The following is a 6,427-nucleotide window of genomic DNA, read 5'->3' on the forward strand; positions in this document are numbered from 1 at the left end:
CAAACCAGGGATTAAAACATATATCTGGGCCAGGCACTGTGGTGCATGCCTGAAATCCCATCCACTTGGGAGCCTGAGGCAGGAGGATCACAAGTTCAAAGCCAGCCTCAAGAACTTAGCGAAGCCCTAAGCAACTTGGTGAAATCCTGTCTCAAAACAAAAGAATTAAGTCCAGGGATATGGCTTAAGTGCCCCTGGGTTCAATTCTCAGTTCTAAAACAAAACAAAACATATATCTGCCTATCTTTAAATAAGAACATGTTTCACTAAGCTATTTTTTAAAAAAATAATTGCTATCATAAAAGCATTCCCAGCCGGGCTCCATGGTGCACACCTATAATCCCAGCAGCTTGGGAGACCGAGGCAGGAGGATCCTGAATTCAAAGACAGCCTCAGCAAAAACGAGGCCCAAAGCAACTCAGTGAGACCCTGTCTCTAAATAAAATACAAAACAGGGCTGGGGATTTGGCTCAGTGGTTGAGTGCCCCTGAGTTCAATCCCCTGAAAAAAAAAAGGGTTCCTATCACGAGGTGCCCTTGGTATTAGGACCTATTTATACAATCTCATTTAATTTTCTTCAATGACTTTGCAAAGAATTATTAAACCCATTTTTGCACATAAATAAGCTAAGTCTTATTAGAGAAATGGCGTGATACTGCCTTTTTCATAAGTGGCTGAAGCAGGGTATAAAGCTACATGAGTTTGGCTCTAACTATCTAGCTGGTTCACAATCCGGGAGTGGCCCAGGAGGACTGAAGAACCAGGGGCTACCTGTTGGCTCTTTGTAAACACAGCAGTTCACTCACTTGCACCCTGTCAGTCCCACTTCCCACTACCGGGAAGGCACCTTCATCGAACAAGGACTGTACCAGAAGTAGAGGGAAGGGGTTGCTTTCTGCACAGAAGTGGTCCAGAACGCTCAGCCCCGCCTCTGGCATGGGTCGAACGCTAAGTGGAGGGGATGCTCCCTTGCTCCTGGCTGAAGCAGTGCGAGGAGGCTGATGGAAAACAACTGATAAATCCTCCGAGTTTCCCAGGCGGGGGATACCCACTCTCTGTTGCTCATGTGTGCATGACAGAGATGCTCCTCCATCGCCATAGCAACAGCCAACACATCAGCATCCTGCAAAAGGCCAGAGCTGCTTGGTGAGGAGCTGGGGTCCTGGCTGGGTGAAAACAGGGCTGGGGTACACTGGGGTGGAAAGAAGGGTGTCTCATTAGCTAGATTCTTCTGGTTTGAAGCTGACTTGTTCCTTGGGCAGGATCAATTTATTCTGGGTCCTGTTATGCTAATTCTCTGTGCCTGCAAGACTTTGGGTAATAGGAGATGGTAGGGGAGCTTATGAGAAGAGTCCAGGAGGGCATGGTATTTCTCCGATGGCTTTTGATAAGTGTGTTTTTTGATAAGTGTGTTTATTAATGGATTCATCTCTCTTAGGGGCTTGTCCGAATATCCTAATGGGGAATCTCACAGGTTTTGCATTCGGTCAGTCCTGCTTTCTAGCTCTGCAACATTTTAGTCCCGAGATCTTATCATAGCTGGTATAACCTCACGGAGTATAAATTACTTCACTGGCTAGAAAAAAAACCAGGAGGGCGTTGATACTTAATATATGAAGATAACATATGGGCAGTTTCTGGTATGTAGTTTAATTGTAGTTATTATTGATTCCCCAACACCATCAGAGAAATGGAGACTTGGTAAGGGGACCATCTCTGATTCTCTTAAAATCAGGCAAAACCTGGACTTAGAATTCACATCTCCTATGCATCTTTCTCGAACCATCTGCTAGTATTTAGTGTTTGCTCTGCAGATCTGGCCCCTGCTTGTACTCCCTCTCCACCTAGAGAATGTCACAGCACCAGACCTTGGGGATCACCTCGCTCAGCTCCCTCTCCTTCATTTTCCAGGCCAGGAAATGGAACCCTTGAGAGAAGAATGAAGTGTCCCCATTCAAGGTCACCCGGGGAAGGTAGAAGCATTACTTGAAGCGGTTGTTACATTAGCAGGTATGACTAAGCCTGAGAGTCACCGCAAGAGGGTTGGCCTCACACCTGCCTGGATTCCCCTGGGTATTTAACGTTGGGATAAGTATGGGTGGGGAGCCTCCTTTTTCTGTATTTCAGTTGTAGTGTTGGTGAGCTCTGTGGTTCCACAGGCATCAGAAATATAAATAGCTAACATCTGCACAGTCCTTTACAATAAAATACACTCTGAGTGTATTTTATAATGCTGTCTTATTGAGTCTTCCCAATAGTCCTTCATTGTAGTCCTGATAGTTATTACTGTTCTCTGACAGGTAAGGAAACTGAGGCAGGAATTGACTTGCTCAAAAGATATATAACTAATAGAAGACAGATTTAGAAATTGACTTATATATGTGTGTTTCCTAACTGTAGCCAACTGGCCCAGCTCATGGTGGGGGCCTGGCTATTCTCTGCTGGCCCTGTACAGATGTTTAAGAGAAAGGCATCTGGAGCATTAGCATGAGCACCATCAAAACAGGCCCACCTCCGTGGAGATGATGAACACTTGTCATGGACCGTCCAAAACAGCAGGTAAGGAGATGGTGTGGCAGGCAACGATGGATGTCTCTTCTGGTAAATCTTTGGCACTTCCAAAGGGCTTTTCAAATCAGGCAGACACTCCCACTCTTCCTATGAGCACAGGAGGCCCGAACAACTCACTGAAAATTGCAAAACCATTTAGTGACGGAGCAGGACTAGAACGAACAATTTCTGGAACCCAAACTCTTTTGACTTCTTTTGAGAGCAGATGAATGGGAATGGGATCCCTCATCCTGGGATGTGATCAGGAGCCAAGGAAGGCAGGTTTTTTTAGGCGACTTCCTTTTTTTTGAGAGGAAACCTTGCATTTTTGGCAAGGAGCTCCGTGTAGCACATTTTCCTTTGAGTTTTTTTGAGTTCCAATCATGTAAATTGGTTCTTGATTTTAGCAGGGGTTCTTTCACCTGCAGTTTCCAGACATTTATCTGTGTTTACAATCCAGGGGGACGATCACAACGACACAAGGTACACAAGGGAAGCCGTCAGAGCGTCTTGGGCTTCCACAACTGGGAGAGACCTTTCCGAATCTAACACGTGGCTTCATAGGTCTCAGAGGATTGCTGATGGATCTGGGAAAAAGGCCCTCTACCTGAGGAAAAGGAAAGTCTTACTGGGTCTTAGAGGAAGAGAGGAAGAAAAGACCCTAAATTTTTTATATTTTTTTACATTTTTATATTTTGTAGAATTTCCTAAATCCAAATCCAGTTCTCTCTTCAATTCCAGGTAAAAGACTAATAGTGCCATATTGTACCTGGATGTGGAATTGAGACCCGCAGGTGCAGATGAGGGGAAGATTTCCACTACAGTTCATTAAAACCCAGGACCGTGTTTAATAAAGTACAGGAGGCAAAGACACTTCTTGGCAAGGATCCAGTGGAATGTGGAGGATTTCCGTTGAAGTAGACTGGTTGACAGTTGTACCCACTGATGAAGAACTTCTGATGGTACACAACTGACCAATGATCTCCTATGCCCAATGAGAAAATAGTCTGTTCTTCCACAAGAAAATTCTTATTAAAACCTATCAGAAAATAATGTAATTAATAGAATTTTTTGATATATATGTTGTGTGTGTGTACATATATATTTATTTATTTAATATTTTAAGACTGAGGACTGAGCCCATGTGCACTTTAACACTGAGATACATTCCCAGCCTTAAAAAAAAAAAAATTTTATTTTTTTAGAAGTAGTTAGACACAATACCTTTATTTTATTTATTTATTTTTATGTGGTGCTGAGGATCGAACCCGGGGCCTTGCATGTGCTACATGAGTGCTCTATCACTGAGCCACAATCCCAGCCCTCCCAGCCCTTTTAAATTTTTTTTTTTTTATTTTGAGCCAGAGTCTCGCTAAGTTGCTTAGGGCCTCGCCAAGTTGCAGAGGCTGGCCTCAAACTTTGGATCCTCCTGCATTAGCCTCCTCAGCTGTTGGGATCATAGGCATGTGGCTCGATGAATCTTTTGTTGATCTTGTGAGTCTGTCTCTATTACTTTAATGAAGGAATCTTAAGTAAAGCAGTCCTCTGGGAACATTCCGATCTACATCCCATGATTGGGAGACTAATCTGTGTTAGATGCTTTATCTGGCGTTATAGATCATTCTGAGAAACGGAACACAGAATCCCACACCTTGAGAGACTCATGAAAAGACAAGCTGGATGAACACTAATGACATTAACATACAAAGTAGTCCTCCATTACCTTCAGGGAATATACTCCAAGACTCCAATTGATGCCTAAAACCACAAAAATCTCTCTATATTTTTTCCTAAACATATATATGTATGACAAGGTCTAATTTATAAATTAGGCACAGAAAGAGGTTAATAGTAATAGCTAATAATAAAATTGAACAATTATAACAATATGCTACAATAAAAGTGGTACAAATCTGGTCTCTCAAAACATCTGACTGTCCGTAGATCTTAGCAATTTTGGCATATATTTTTTTCTTATTAAATTGAGAACAGTCACCTTTTCACTTAAAGAAAGCACTTTACAGCTCCTCATTGGCATATTCTTTTTTGGCCAGAATCATTATTTTTGTGCTTTGGGGGGTCATGAAGTAAAACAAGGGTCACTTGAACCTAAGCACCCTGGTACCATGACCGTTGATGGGATAATGGAGACAGCCACTGAGTGACTAATGGGTGGCCAGTACATCCACACTGGATCAAGGGATGATTCACATCCCCCGTGACAAAACAGGACAGTGGGAAATTTCATCACATTACTCGGAATGATGTATAACTCAAAACTTATGAATTGTTCCTGGAATTTTCCACTTAGTATTGCAGTTGACCACAGGTAACTGGCACCATGCACACCACTGCAAAACTGTGGATCAGAGGGAACATCAGTACACAACCAGAGTCTCTCTGAGCCTCCCCTACAAATGCTGGAGGGCATACTACATGCCAGGTGCCTTGCAAAAGTTCAAGGAATAAAGCCACAACAAGGAAAAGGATTTTGGTTTCCAGGAGTAGATCATACAATCTTATTTCTTGTGAGTACAGCTTCAGATTTTGCTCATTCTTTCTTTCTTTATTTTTTTATTTTTTGCAGTACTGAGGATTTTAACCTAGGAGTGTTCTACTATTGAGCTCCATCCCCAGCCCTTTTTTATTTCGATTCAGGGTTTCACTAAGTTGCAGAGGCTGGCCTCAAACTTGCAATCCTCCTGCCTCAGCCTCCTGAGTGGCTAGGATGATAGATGTGCACCACTGCACCAGGCCTGAACTGTCTTCTTAAGGCAAGAACTTGGGTTTGATTCATCTTTTAATCTCTTTTATACTCCAATCCCTAGCATAATGTTCATGTGAATTAGGCACTCAAAACATATTTGTTAATTGGTTCATTTAAAAAAATTACACATACACTACAAGCTTACTGGGAGAATTAATAAAATCTATCTTCTATCTATCATCTATCAATTAAGTTTTATATATAGTTATATAAAAAGGATGTCTCCAGTCACATAAAAAGCAGAAGTGACACAGTGCCTGACATCCCACCAGTAGAGATACATATCTTTGGAAAAGATTCCTTTGATTCCCTCAAAATACTTCCAGGAAGGACATTGCATTAAATTAGCCTTATTTAATTATTAGTGACATCAGTATTTCTTCAATAGATAAGAACTGGGGTGGATAAGAATACAGTTCACCTTTCAAACGACCTGTGTCAGGTATGGTGCCTGATGCTGGGGTCACAGATGGTTAAGACCCAACCTATTCTTAAAAAGCTTACATTCTAGTCACCACAATATTTTATTATACTTTCTTCAGGAGTTCTAACAAAGACAATACATGGTGCTCCTAGAGGATTGAGGGAATATTCCTAGAGAAGTCATCAGCTACAATAGCTCCTTACCATATCCACTTGAGCACTTCCTCCACTCTCTACTGGTAAACTCTTACAGATGCCTCAAGACTCAGCTCAGTATTACCTTTCCCAAGCCTCACAGACAGAACAAATTCTTCCCTCCTTGGTGTACTTAGAGTACCTTACCCAAGGCATCTCCTCCATCTTATTGTGGTGAATCATTCCTGTGTTCCCCTCGATTCCTCATAGATTCCAAACTTCTCATACTCAGGGGCCACTTCCTAATTGCTCCCATCCCTGAGCCTGGGACCTGGTAGCAGGAAAGCCCGCTGCATTATTACAATCGACTGCACACTCCTCTGATACACTGACTCAGAGTTGGATTGCACATCTCCAAGCCCCAAGCTGTGCCAGCTGGGATGTAGGAAGCAAGAATGGCCTGCCAATATCAGTGACAAGCCACTTACTGATTCCCAGCCCAGTTAATGCGAACTGAGAGCCAATTTAAATAATAATAATTTAGGCATCACT

The 6,427-nt window shown here is 42.4% G+C and overlaps 1 long non-coding RNA gene across 1 annotated transcript; it reads left to right on the forward strand.

The window, feature by feature from the left end:
* The first annotated feature begins 1,032 nt into the window (after window positions 1-1,032).
* On the forward strand, window positions 1,033-3,617 carry LOC144374021 (uncharacterized). Its single transcript, XR_013433545.1, has 3 exons — window positions 1,033-1,146; window positions 1,912-2,559; window positions 3,011-3,617. It is a non-coding gene; the product is annotated as an uncharacterized LOC144374021 (long non-coding RNA).
* The last annotated feature ends 2,810 nt before the right edge of the window (window positions 3,618-6,427 follow it).

Source organism: Ictidomys tridecemlineatus, unplaced genomic scaffold, assembly GCF_052094955.1.
Source record: "Ictidomys tridecemlineatus isolate mIctTri1 unplaced genomic scaffold, mIctTri1.hap1 Scaffold_55, whole genome shotgun sequence".
In the NCBI taxonomy this organism is placed as follows: Eukaryota; Metazoa; Chordata; class Mammalia; order Rodentia; family Sciuridae; genus Ictidomys; species Ictidomys tridecemlineatus.